General features: G+C 43.2%; 1 protein-coding gene across 3 annotated transcripts in view; it reads right to left on the reverse strand.

Moving 5' to 3' along the window:
* The window catches only part of LOC146816703 (uncharacterized), a 29,316-nt gene extending 22,354 nt beyond the window's left edge, over nt 1–6,962 (reverse strand). The window contains exon 1 of one of the 3 annotated variants that reach the window (XM_085610591.1): nt 6,836–6,962. The gene's annotated coding sequence lies outside the window, so the exon portion shown is untranslated. Of the gene's footprint in view, nt 1–3,698; nt 3,815–6,835 lie in introns of those variants that run through there. The other 2 variants (XM_085610592.1, XM_085610593.1) reach the window with 2 other exon arrangements.
* Between the last annotated feature and the right edge of the window lie 7,147 nt (nt 6,963–14,109).

The raw sequence follows: 14,109 nt of genomic DNA on the forward strand, positions 1-14,109 counted from the left end.
AGAACAGACCATTACCCAGCCCGTATCATTGTGTACTGAAGCTGTAAAAAATACTGTATAAGAATGGTCGTTTTTCACAACTGATGGAAACCGTGTACATAATAATTCACTTTGTATATTCACTTATTGGATCCATTTCTTCAGTTGTGGACACAATGCACAAACAGTACTACTTTTGACTGAAAGAAGTGTACCTATTGTTTATTTATTTTTTCATAAATGTGTTATACCGAGCAAACTGTGTAGAAAGTTTTTCTTGCCCTCTGACATTAGATGGTCCTTTTATTGCGAATGTGCACAAGTATTTCAAATATTTGTTCTATTTATCCACAGGAACCATTGTTTTCTTATATATAAATCATCCGGGCAGACAAGCGTGTGAGAGGCTGGAACTGGAAGAGCACCCACAAAGACAAGATCGCCCTGTGCGCAGATGATGTCCTGCTTTTTTTGGTCCACCCGGAGCAGTCTGGGCCTGCTGCCTTCAAATCCTCCGCACCTTCAGACAGGCGTCGGGACTGCGCCTAAACCTGACCAAATCAACTCTAGTGCCCCTGCACATCTCAAGGTAATGCTTTGACTGGCAGTCTACCATCCCCATACAGCGGCAGTCATTCAAATATCTGGAGATCTGGATAGCGTTACTCCCAGACCTGGCATGGTCACTTAACATTACCCCACTGGTCAATAGAGCTAAGAAGGATCTCCGAGGATGGCAAAATTTACCACTTAATCCCCTCAGGAGAATAGCCGTATTCAAAATGATGATTCTCCCTCACTTCCTATACGTTATCCAGAAAACCTCATTCCATCTACCACGCAGCTGGTTCAGGAAGCTGGACAGTATTGCCACAAGATTCATTTGAGGATATTCGAGATCACGACTGGCCCTCACTCACTCCCAGATCCCACCTTTTGACGGGGGCATGGGTTTGACCAATCTTTATCTGTACTATCTAGCAACTCGGTTGCTCGTTCTGCACGATTTGTTCAATGGCAGCTGGTCCGATCCGGCATACAGAGTTGATCTAGTAGACCTGGGACTGGCACGGATCCAGGCAATTATGTATGGAGGCCCGGTGCCCATGACCCTTCCAACAGTTACTCGAGCGGTCCTGCTGGCCTGGCGCTCAGCCTCACGCTACACCCACTGAGACAAAATGCTGAAACAGCAAACACCCCTATGGAAAGGAACCTGGCTGTGGTAAGTAGGGGCTCTAGAGGGCTTCAAGAAGTGGGACCTCATTGGTATCTCACAACTGGGAGATGTGTGGACAGGGGACAACTTATGATCGTTCCAAGATCTACAGACCCGCTACACCCTTTACCTATCACAATTTCATAAATACTTGCAGTTGCGCCACGCTCTTAACACGCACATACCAATGGGTACAACACTGCCAGAGTTCAGTCCAATGGAAGCGCAGATCATGATGGGGGACTTGGGAAAAGGTGGGGTATCAAGATTACACCGCTCCTTGATCAACAACAGTCCAACAACACTTGACTCGCTCTGACACAGGTGGGAGACATAGTTGGGCCCGCTGGATGACGAGGATTGGCGGGATGCCTTGATGGCCCCCAAGACCATTACTACCTTGGCTAAACTCTGCCTGGTCCAGCTGTACTACCTTCACTTTGCATACCTCAACCCTAGTCGCCTCTATCGGGCGGGCCTAAGCTCCACCCCTTCTTGTACATGATGTGGGCTTGAACCAGCAGATTTTTATCACATGGTGTGGGCATGTCCACATCTCACACCATACTGGGAGACACTAGTAGCGGAACTGGCGGATGCCCTGGATTGGGTGGTGCCACTTAAACCTTTGAACTTACTTCTGGGTATCAAGGACGGCCTGGATGGGAATAGGGCGGACAAGCTCTTTCTGGGCACTGCCATCATGGTGGCCAAACGGGGCATCACCGCCGCATGGCTGAATCCTACCCCACCTAGTATAACCAAATGGCGCAAAGGCGTAGACTGGTGCACAGCGCAGGAGAAACCACTGTACGTGGCTAGGGGTTGTCCAGCCAAGCATGGGTGGATCTGGGGAAAGTGGTTGGGCCAGCTTGAGTGACAGAGTTCCCTTTGGCATTGAGTCTAAACACAACCTTAGAGACGGGTACGGGCCGCAATGTGTATTGGCGCTTAGTTGGTGATGACAATCAACTAATGTACTATTCTTGAAATGCAATTACAGTGCTGTTTTTTACTGTTTTTGAAAAACAATAAAATTGATTATCAAAAAATAAGGTTGGACTCAGTTCCTGAAACAGTTGTGGGCTGGCTGGTGTTTTAAATAGCAGCAGCTCTATTTTACCACACTAGATGGTGGTAAATGGTTGTTTATCACAAAGTTTCAAGGCATGTGCTGCTCTTGACTGGAAATATGGCACCATTTGTTGACATACCAAAAGCAAACAACTGAACATAACAAAAGAACATACACAAGGAAATGTAAAAACACAATTAAAACATGCCAGGGCATATCACAACAAAACAATCAAAACAGAACTCAACACCAGAATCACAATACAACACACAAATTACATTGCAATAATGCAGCACAAAAACACAGTAGCACAAAAAACAAAACATCGCTACCTCAACAAAATGTGCACAAACATACTTCTCACACATTGCCAACTCCAGAAGCCTAGTTTCAGGATAATAGATGGTGTTTGCACCAAGCACTGACTTAACTTACCACCATGGACATGAACTAGCTCCAATTAGAAATATTTTGTGATCTGCCTGGTGGTGTGCAGCCCTGCCAAGTTTATCAGGACCGTTTGCTATATAAAGAAAAATACAAATAAAGGTTGTGGTATAAAATGCTGCACACTGTGCAGTTCCTAATTTTGATGTGCTCTCTTCCAGGGTCAACCGTAAAAACAAACCAATAGTAAAACTTGGAAAACTAATAGGAGAAGGAGCACTATCTTACTCTAATATTTAATCAATGAGGCAGGCTATATCACTGTAGTCACATCTTGAAGAATGTCAATAAATCCATGCAATAAAGCCAAGTGTTAGAAAGAAAAGCCCAAAATGAAGCAACAGGTTAACTTGAATAAGTCCCTAAGTGGTGGTATTGTAGTGCAGTTCCTATAGTACCCTTCATGCAGGACTTGCGCTGTTTTTTGGATAACATATACTGTGGGTCTGGTGGCAGACTGACTCTGTACACCCCGCCGAGTATGGTAGACTATTTTTGCATTAGCTGGCTCACAGTGCCACTAGAATCTCCTTTTATCAGAACACAACAAACCCTGATTCCTCAGACTCGTAGAAACAATATACTACTTTTCACCCAGTCTCTCGTGCTTGCTCGTTTTGTCTCAGAGAGATGCACAGAAGAAACAGTTGGGTGTGTTTACAATAAGAATTTATTGTACCGTTGTTCCTCTCATGTAAAATATATGCGCTAATACAACTGTTACACAGTAGCAGAGATATAAGATCAGCAGTACAGTGAATAAAAAGGAATAGTACAGTTCTACCATTTTGCAATAGTCATGAACATATACATGAATATAAAATGCATTTATAAAATTTAGTGCGTACTCCTATGATGCCTGTCTAGATGTACCTAAGTGTACCTAGCATGTGAGTAGGTGCGAAAGAGCTAATAAGTCTAAGAGCCTGAAAGTCTAAGAGCCAAGAATCCCGCTAGGATTTAGTCAAACCCCATTACCTGAATAGCGAGAGTGTGGGACTTCGTCCTGGACTTTAGTTGGACACCCCACGAGGTATGGTTAGACCACTGTCAGCTGGAGCGACTGCATGTCGGAGCTTCAGCGTCTCTGGTTAGTGTGTCGGCCTTGAAGTCTCGGTTCCCTCCTGCCTACTGATAGCAAGAGGTGCTGTATTTATACAGGCCATGTGCGTGTGTTAGCTATTGTTTAGTATGAGGATGACATTGGGGATAAACCTTGTGGGTAGATAGGAGAGGTGAAGTATAGCCCCTAGAGAGTGTTCTCATAAATTATTCATATGTGCTAAGGATGACGTCTTAGCAATATCAATTGGAAAAAACACACTCTCGGTATGGAACTAGGTGAAAGGTTTAGTCCTTAAAAGGTGTCGATCCTTATAAGGCTCTATGTCCCTATGAGGCATTCTGTCCTTATTTGGAGTTATGTCCTTATAAGGCTTGTTCATATGAAATGAAGGGGAGATGATGTAGGGAAAGTGTACGATGTTCCCTAGACCTATATTAGGGTACCGATATGAAATATAACAGGATGAAATGCGTTGGCTGTACTTGTGTGTCCCCAATGTGAAATGACTATTAAAAGAAAGAATACTATTAACATACAAGTTAATCTGTTGCTTCATTTTGGGCTTTTCTTTCTAACACTTGGCTTTATTGCATGGATTCATTGACATTGAAAGAGATGTGACTACAGTGATATAGCCTCCTATTAGTTTTACCATACGTGATATGCTCCCCCAGTCCAGGTTTTTTCTTTACATTCTGGTACATGTAGTCTTGTTTATTCCATTATAAAAATCGGACTACAATTCCCAGAATTCAAAGAAAAAGCATCCTGGATTGGAGCAGCATATTACACATAGAACTGGGAAACTTGGCATTGAAGGGTGTGTGGGGTGTGTGAAGGTGTAGAAGATGCTAAAATGGAAATGTTTCAATGCAGCCTTATCAGGAATAATGTATACAATGTTTTCAGCAATAGTATACAAAGAAAACCTAATTTAAGTCTTTAGAAGACCTCAGTCCACACTTGTGTGGAGTTCAACCAATTACAGCGAGTAGAAGAAAGCAAAATCTGCATGACTTCCTTTATTTCTATTTAACTTATCTTATGTGATTTAGAGTTAAGACATAGGTGTCATTGCTGCCAAGCGACCATATATTATGTATGACCATGTCACTGAGTTCTTGTTTTAAATACAGCAACACATTGCATTCTGGGGTTTGTGGTTTTACATTCAACGTACGACTGGGCTTAAAAATCTCAGCAGGCACAGTGCTGTTGGCTAAAGAGCCAGGATGGACAGAAGTTTTCACACAATATAGGAGGTGTTTGGCAGATATAAAATCAAGATAATATTAAATTCAGCAATGCAATCCTAATATCCGAAATCACGTATGAAACTCTTTTAATCTCGTAAAATGAGATTTCGACATATTTTGGAACCTGTTATGCTTTCCGTGTTTGCTCCAAAAGTTCCCTCAATTCATAGCTTCCACCCATCCACTCATGAAATGGCCGGGGCGGAGTTCTGCTATGCGGAACTCCATAAAGTTACCCAAAAACTTTGCCGTGCTATGCAGAGTTCCGCAAGCGGCGAAGTGTGATATGTTGCGTTGCTAGTGCTGATTTTTAGCGCTGGGTGTTTGTCCCACGCTGTAAAATCAGTGCAAACGCCACCACGCATAGCGAAAGAGAACGCTGCTACTTTCTGCTGCTCGAGAAGATGTTTTACTCGAGCATCAGCTTCCTCAACGCTAGTGGATGGTTTCTCAATGCGAGCAGTAGCGGCCATCCGCAACCACCCACATTGAGAAATCTCGCCGGGAGGTGGTCCAAAGTAAGATTTTCCTCCCTCGCGCTCGCCAACTTAAATTTGGCAAGCCGAGGGAGAGGAAAATCTCAGTTCCGCGCCACTACGTGGTATTTTTGGGGAACTCCGTGCTATACACCGAGGGGGGAGAGGAAAAAACTGCAAACTCAGCGAGTGTAGCGGAATTTCAAGCCCAGGCCTACTCATGAGTGCCACCTTCTGTTTTTCCAGTCCTGAAATTCAGGAAGTAAATTGCATGCTTGTACTTGTAGTTTGCCTTTACAAGGGTCAGCATGCAAAGTGCCCATGGCAAAAAAGGCCTGGATCTGATGACTGTACCAATGCTTACTAGGGTCCCTGTTGGCAGATGTGTTCCTTCGACTGGAACTGCACAGCCATTAAGTAAGTAATTGTGTGACACAGTTCTGCACACACTCCCTCTCCTCATGAATGGACATTCAAGTTGACCGATCCCAAATGGTTTGTATGAGTGGTTTTCCACGGAATGCAGCACCAAGACACGAGGGGCGCTAAATAACAAGCTATATCAAAGCCAGTGGGTCTGGCTTGAACCTGCTAACTCGTGTGAAAATAGGCATGAACAAATGCTATTTTGCAGGTGAAAGCCAGACCTACTGACTTTGCCAAAACTGGGGAGAAAAATAGCAAAAAAGGATTGCTTTCTATACGGAATGCACATACGAGATAAAGAACCCACAAAAGTGTGATGATTTCGTGCACTATTCACATGCAAAATAGCTTCCCGTGTATTCAATATAAAGCACTTTCTAGAGGGCGGACTGATACACAAAACGGCCAGTAATAAGGAGTGCGGTATTTCACATCCTGGTGCCAAAACCCACTCTGTATAGCTCAAATTAGTAACAATCAGTCTTGAGTATGCTGTGCTGTAAAGCCAGACCTACAGGTGTAAACTGAAGTAAACAGCCGCCATTAAACATCCACAATCTATTCAAAGATGTACCTAGGAATAGAACCAATTTTAATTTTCTCCTTAGCACTCCAACACCCATGGGTAATTGGAGTTACACCTATGTAAAATATATAGAAGTTGTCTTATTAAAAGAATGGTGCATTGTTCGAACATTGACTGCGACTCTCGTCATTATTATTAATATATAATCAGATTAATTTACAATGCGGGTGAGATCTCCAGTACTATTCATCACAAGGATGTGCAGTCAGTGCTTTGCACAAATAATAATATTTTGCCATCACCTTCCCCCCCCCACCCTGACGCATCCTTAATATTATTTATTTAAAAAAAATGTTCCAACTTACCATATTTTTTATAGTTTTCGCGCATTCGCTTTCACCGCTCTCTGGAGCTCCCTCCTTTGCATGTCATGTTGAGTGTAGCCCGTGGCGCTCTCTGCCCCACACTGACATTAATGATTGCCAGCCTGGCATCTAATAGGGCTGCCACAGAACTGAAAACAAACAAACAAAACAGGCCCACAGAGCTCTCCTGGCGCGTCCTGGGACAGCTGATGACGTGCTCCTCTGTGCTCAGGCATTAAGGGATTACATTTCTGAAGGCAATTACCGCATTGTTGGCTTTGTATTGGAAGGTCAAAGGGTGAAATGAAGGTCGGTGGCGAGGCCAACGCGTGCTTGGTGGGGGGCCATGGGGCCGGACCAGTCTTTTTGGAAAGGCAGCCAGGTGAAGATTACGGTAAATTTCCTCAAGCAGTGATGCCCTTCAGGGTCTGCTAATACTCTCAGGTAACTAATACCTTCTCAATGAGATAAGTTACTGTGCAGAACACAGGAGCGTAACACAGGAGCATAACACAGGCCCCCCGCATTCCCCGCAGTGCGGGGGGCCCCAAGCTCCAGGGGGCCCCTCAGCACTGCACTTCGGCAGGGGAGCTCCTGATAAAGTCCGGAGGGGCCCCTCCACGTACCTTGCAGGGGGGGGGCCCTCAATTATCGTTACGCCACTGGCAGAACAGGTGTAAGCAGAGGTGACTGGGAAAGTGCAGCCAACCACCAGCTCAGCCCCATAAACCCAACAGTATTCTGCACAGGTGCCAGCTGGCACTGAGGTGCCCAGGGCTGCTGTCCTAGCTTGTTAGAGCTTGTAGTTCTGCGTGTTTCCAGGATTATGGCCCCCCCCCCCCCACAAGCAGGTTGCGCTTTCTTCAGGCGCTTTCGCCGTTCACCACTTACCCTTCCACATAATGGACACCAAGTCCTTCTTTGGTGTGAGAGGGGCCGCGGTTTATTAAATTCCCAGGCTGGTACATAGATATTTCACAAAAGCATCTGTCATTATTATGTTCCAGACAAGAGGATATCTTGTATGTCAATCAATTCACTTCATAACTGGTCATACAGTGAACCTCAATTCCTTTCTGTTGTATAACTGCACACCATTACATGTCATCAATCATCATACAGTCAGAACAACTCTTTTGAATGGTTGACCATAAATCGCAGTCATCACCATGAGTCCTGTTGGGACAGCTGTTGCTGCTGCTTGCTTAATACAGCGGGTCGAGGCTTCATGGCTTCCCTTACTACCGATGTCTGGCGTTCGCCGGCCTGTGGCCGTGCCTGAGATGCAAGTGCTGTGTCCACACTGCGCTGACCATTCCTTAGCCTTTAGTTCACCCTCCAGTTTCGCTGCCGTGAGGCGTCCCAAGGACCCTGTTCGGGCAATTGTTCTTTATGTCCTTGCGTGAAGTCATTTATTTCTAATCATTGCAGCTCCGCCATGCTGACGGTGTTTCCTGACCGCTGCCAGCTCTGCTGACCAGTTCCCTACCCAAGCCTGGAAGAACCGTGCACTAGCCTGTGAAAAACCTAACAGGTCTAGTGCCCCCACAATGTTTAGTAGGAACATGTCCATCCTGACATTGGGCACGTGAACCTTGTTTTCTGAATAGTAACCTGGCATTTTTAGGTTAATGAGGTCATGCCACACAAATTACCAGCCCATTCCCTTACAAAATGTACTCATCGCGATGTTCAGCGTTCTCCTAGACCTTTCCACTGCCCTGTGACTCAATGCTCCTCACCATTCATATCTCGCTATCGCGTCTGACTATATTATGTCTGCGGGGCAGGGCATTCGGGAGATGGATGTCAGATCTGCTTTCATCACTTCTCATAGTGTCTTGCGCACAGGCTCTGTGTGCTGGTTGCCGCCCAGATGTAACAGTATGGCGTCTGGGCTTCTGAGTGCTTGATGCACGTTGCACACTTTAGGCAGAAGCTGGTTCCACTTCATACCAGGTGTGATGTTGTGGATCTTCCTTCCTCCCACTTATGTTTAACCCAGAATTAGAAGATAGAATGATGTTCATATTCTATTCTAGAATTAGAGGAGCGTTGAGAGCAGGGATTCGAGTAATGAGCGGTTAGAGAGAACAGTTGGTGGTTGAGGTGAAATAAACCTACCTTCTCAACGTTTACCGGTGTTCCTGTTTATTCATCCTTTGGAGAACACCACATTTATTTGGCGACGATCGGGCGAAACGGCACCTCAACACCGATCGGATTCTGTCTTTTATCCACGTGTTTGCATCTGATGACAGCCGCTATGTGGACGACGGCACCTCTGGCAAGAAGGAATCCAAGCTGTACATGTTAGCTGGAGGTATCGTGTGTCAGGTCACATTCTTGTGTGGAGCGGAGCGCGTTTGGAAGTAACTTTTAAAAAAATTTGTAGCGAATAATATTTGAGCTTCGTATGCGCGAGAGTGGCATGCAATCTTGTCTCCTACGAGCGCGAGGGATCTACGTATGCGCGCTTCATATTCAATGCGAGGCTTGAATCTGTCCAATTAGAAGAGAGAACGTCATAACTTGAAGCCATTTTGTGTGATTGGGATCACACACACACGGCTTAAATAAACTTTACGTAAAGAAGGATTTGTGGAAGGTTTGGAGCGCATCGCGAGTAACCATCAGGAGAATTTCATCTGTTGTGGGCAAAAGAAAATTGAGCTTGAGCGCGTCTATGTGCCACAGTTAATAGAGCAAAAGTTTTAGAAGTTTACAAGTGACAATTTCTTTCTCTGGTGAACGTGCAGGTACACAGTTCTGACTTGAGCTGTGACACCTATTAAGACATCATTCCAAGGGGAAAGTGAAGAATTTATTTTGGTTGGTTTTCTGCCAAATATCAGACTGGTTAAGTGCACTATTCCATTTCTTGTTTTCGGTGACTGGCACGCCTTTAAAAAAAAAAAAGAGGAGAAGAAAATGAAAGAGCCAATTACATCTAAATTAATTTAGTGTTTATTTAACAATGTATTAGTTTTTGCTTCTTGGTGCATCATCACGTTATTAGCATGGTTTAAGTGGAAGCAAGTTTAGGAGCTTAGGAGTCTTTAACTCTCTTAAGTATAAGTTATTGAGTTTTTAGTTAGTTTGTTCATTGTACATGTAAATAACATCTTTACTCAACAGGTAATTCCAACATGCAGAATGTAACGCAGCCTCCTTTCTTCCTAACGAGCCCAGGAGAACCTAGTGTGAAATGGCAAAAATGGAAGAAAATATTTATAAATTATGCGAGGGTATGTGGTACGAATTTAAGTGCGGAACGTAAACATTCACTATTGCTACATTGCCTTGGGGGTGAGGGACAGGAAGTGTTAGAACACTTACCGGATCTAAGTGCTGCTGAACAAAGAAACCTGAATGAATGTGAAATATGTATCTTACAATTAGATCGCCATTACTTACCAAGGTTTAGTACTATAATGGAAAGGTATCATTTCGGCCTAAGAGAACAAAAGAAAGAGGAATCCGTTGAAGACTTTGTTTCAGCTCTTAGGAAACTTGCGTCTTCTTGCAAATTTGGTCCTGCTGTAGAGGAGAGGATCAGGGATCAGTTTGTCTTAAAATGTGCACATGATAATATCAGAAAAGAACTTTGGTTGAAGGATGAACCTCCACTAGAAGAAGTTATAGCGATTGCTAAACAAGTCGAGCACATGATGAAGTGTGTTGATGAACTGAGTGGTGAGAAGAGTAAAATTGCCTTAACTGAAACTAAGGTAGAAGAGGTGGTATGTCAAGTACAAAAGAAAGAGGTGAATGAAAAAGATAAAAGTATCCCTGTAACTAACAATGTTGCCAACTCCTCTGCTGGTGGCAAGCCCGTTTGTTTTAGGTGTGGTCGATTTGGACATCTTGCAAATTCGCCTTTTTGTCCTGGTCTGCGTGCTGTTTGCAACACATGTGGTCGGAAAGGTCTCTTCGCAAAATGTTGCAAAAGCAAAATTAATAGAGATAATCGTTCTTCTACAAAATATCAACCTGAAGTAAAAGTGGTCACCTTCCAGGTTGATGTAAGTAAGGGTGATCATCCTTCTCATATTGTGAATATTGAAGGTGTATCTCTTGACTTCAAGTTTGACTCGTTCACATTTGACCATGATTGGGGATGATGTTTTTCTGCAGCACTTTGCTAACAAAGTCAAACTTTTTAGAAATGATCTTTCTTCCGTGGGTTATGGTGGTTTACCTATAAAAATGTCTGGATACTTCGTAGCCACTATTGAACTCTGTGGAAGGATGATTGCAGGGAAAGTATATGTTGCTAAGCAAGGTGATTCTCTTATGGGTTGGCCCCACCAACGTTTACTTGGGGTGCGCTTGAACCCTAACGCCTCTCCACAGGTTCAGGTACAAGCGGTTGAAGATTCTTCTCTCGCATTTTTGGATCAGTTTTCTGACATATTTAAGGACACTCTGGGGTGTCTCAAGGGGTATAAACACCACATCAAAGTAAGACATGGGGCGGTACCTGTTGTTGCTAAAGTAAGAAGAATCCCGTTAAATGAACAAGCTGGCGTACAGAGGGAAATTGATAAATTAGTAAATGCAGGAATTATAGTACCGGTGGAAGCCACTGAATGGTTGGCTCCCATAGTCGTAGCTAAGAAGGCCAGTGGGGAGCTTCATTTATGCATTGACTTACGCGCTTTGAATAAAGAAGTCATTGTTGATAGGTTTCAGTTACCAAATATAGACGAGATGGATAGTACCTTGGGTGGCGCGAAGTACTTTTCTACTCTGGACTTGGCATTAGCCTATCATCAGGTTGAATTAGATGACTCTTCTCAAGATTTAACTGCCTTAGTACATTTAAATTTTGTAGAATGCCGTTTGGTCTCATCTCAGCGGCTTCTGTGTTTCAACGTATTATGTCCCACATTCTCAAAGGCCTTTCTGGGGTAAAATGTTATCAAGATGATCTTTTGATTTTTGGTAACACTATTCATGAGTACAATGTTCATGTGTTGGCAGTACTGGAACGTCTAAGAAAAGCTGGTCTTACTCTTAGAAAAGACAAATGCAAATTTGGTTTGGAGGAAGTAAATTATCTTGGCCATTGCATAACTGGTTATGGTGTTTTTCCTAAGAAGGAATTGGTAGATTCTATCATGAGTATTTCAGAACCAGTCAACAAGGAAGAACTTCTGTCATTCCTTGGCATGGTGGAGTTTTACAGTAAATTCATTCCAGACTATGCTGGTAAAACCCACAATTTGAGGAAACTCACCGTAAAGAATGTGATATTTCAGTGGTCGAGTGAGTGTGAGAAGGAGTTCATTTCAATCAAGGAGGAACTAAGTAAAGCTCCTGCCCTTCATGCGTTTGTGCCAGGTGATCCTACTTTCATTATGACCGATGCTAGTGAAAAAGGGTTGGGTGCTGTGATGGTTCAGAAAAAAAATGGTCTGGATTGTCTGATTGCCTGCACCTCAAGATGTCTCAGGGGGTCCGAAAGAAACTACTCTGTTATAGAGAAGGAGTCATTAGCCATATTTTGGGCTTTAAGGACATTTAAAAACTTGATTTGGGGAACAAAGCTTAATGTTTTATCTGACCATAAGCCTTTAAAGGAGGTGTTTTCAAAGAAAGGTCTTGGCTCCATTTCATCTAGAATAAAGAAATGGATTATTTCTCTTTAAGAATTCAATTTTGACGTGGACTATATTTCAGGTGTCATCAACAAATCTGCCGACTGTCTTTCTAGGTTGGTTGATCACAGTGGAAATATTGAGGATGATGTTGTTTCTGACGGTGAGGTTGTCAATGTATGTGAGATCACTGACGGTACTGTTACTCAGGATGATTGGAAAGTGGAGATCAACAAGGATGATGAGATTAATAGGGTAATTGAGATGTTTGGAGAGAATAAACGTTTGGAGAAGCCATGGAGCTTGGTTTCTGATGAACTCTCAGTAGTCGAAAGCATGCTTGCTAGGGGGACAAAGTTGGTTCCACCGCTGGATATAAGAAAGAAGTTACTCAGTTTTGCCCATGTTGGCCATCTTGGAATTGTTAGAACCAAAGAATTGTTAAGATTGCAGTTTTGGTGGCCTGGCATGGATATTGAGATTGAGAGGTTGGTTCGTGAATGTGCAGAATGCTGTGCTAGTGATAAGATTTTGAAGACAAAACAAACCCCCATAGTTTGCAGAAAATTACCTGATCATCCTTGGGATGAGATTTCAATTGATATTATTGGTCCATTACATGGCGTGTGTGATACTCCCTACTTGATGGTGGTTTTAGATCTCTACTCCAGGTGGATAGAAGTGTGCGCTGCTAGAGATGTTTCCACTGCATGTGTTATTAGATTTTTACAAGATATTTTCAAGAGAGAGAGCTTCCCCAACAGCATACTCTCTGACAACGAGCCACAATTTTCTTCGAATGAGTTTAAACATTTCCTTGACAGCTGTGGTATACGTCATAAAAAGTGTGCGATTTATCATCCAGAAACGAATGGTGCCATTGAAAGGGTCAACAAAACTCTTAAAGAAAGTATTCAACTGGCGAGAGCCAGTGGTCTGAATTGGAAGGAATCACTTCAAGACAGAATCTCGGCCTATCTTGTTTCTCCCCATTCGACCACTGGAAGATCTCCCTTTGAACTCTTTAAAGGGAGAATCCCCAATACTTTGTTATGTCCCGGTTGGATGCAATTGAACAAGGGTTTTGTTAACAATCAGATTGGAGGGACAGAGAGCTGGAGAAACAGTCCTTGAGAAAATCTTACTTTGATGAAAAGAAATGTGCTCAATTCCAGGTGGTAAAAGTTGGGGATCTAGTTAAAATAAAAGCTCCTGTTGGGTGTCAACCATGGTCAAAATATACTAATGTCAGACCTGTAATTAAGATATTCAAAAATGCTGTCAAGACTAGTGATGGGAGAATTTGGAACAAGAGTCGTATTGTGGTTGTAAATCCCGTTGCTTCATCTGATCAGACTGGTGGTAACAGACTTAACTCATGTTCCAAGTTTTCCAATTTCTCATCTGCTTTCTCTGGCTCGTCTAGTGTCTCGGGTGGTGTTAGAGAAAGAAGTCAAAGGATGCGCAGACTTCCTGTGTACATGAAGGATTATGTTTAGTTTTAAGTTAGCTAATGAAGAATGCTGAGTTCATTATGGTCATTTTTGCTTAGCAATGTTCATGCATGATGTTTAGGTATTTCTGAAATGTACGTTTATTTATCTCTCTCCATTTATTTGTCTTCAATTTGTTATTTTTCTATTGTTGAGGGGGAAGATGTGTGATGTTGTG

Source organism: Triturus cristatus, chromosome 6 (assembly GCF_964204655.1).
Source record: "Triturus cristatus chromosome 6, aTriCri1.1, whole genome shotgun sequence".
Lineage (NCBI taxonomy): Eukaryota > Metazoa > Chordata > Amphibia > Caudata > Salamandridae > Triturus > Triturus cristatus.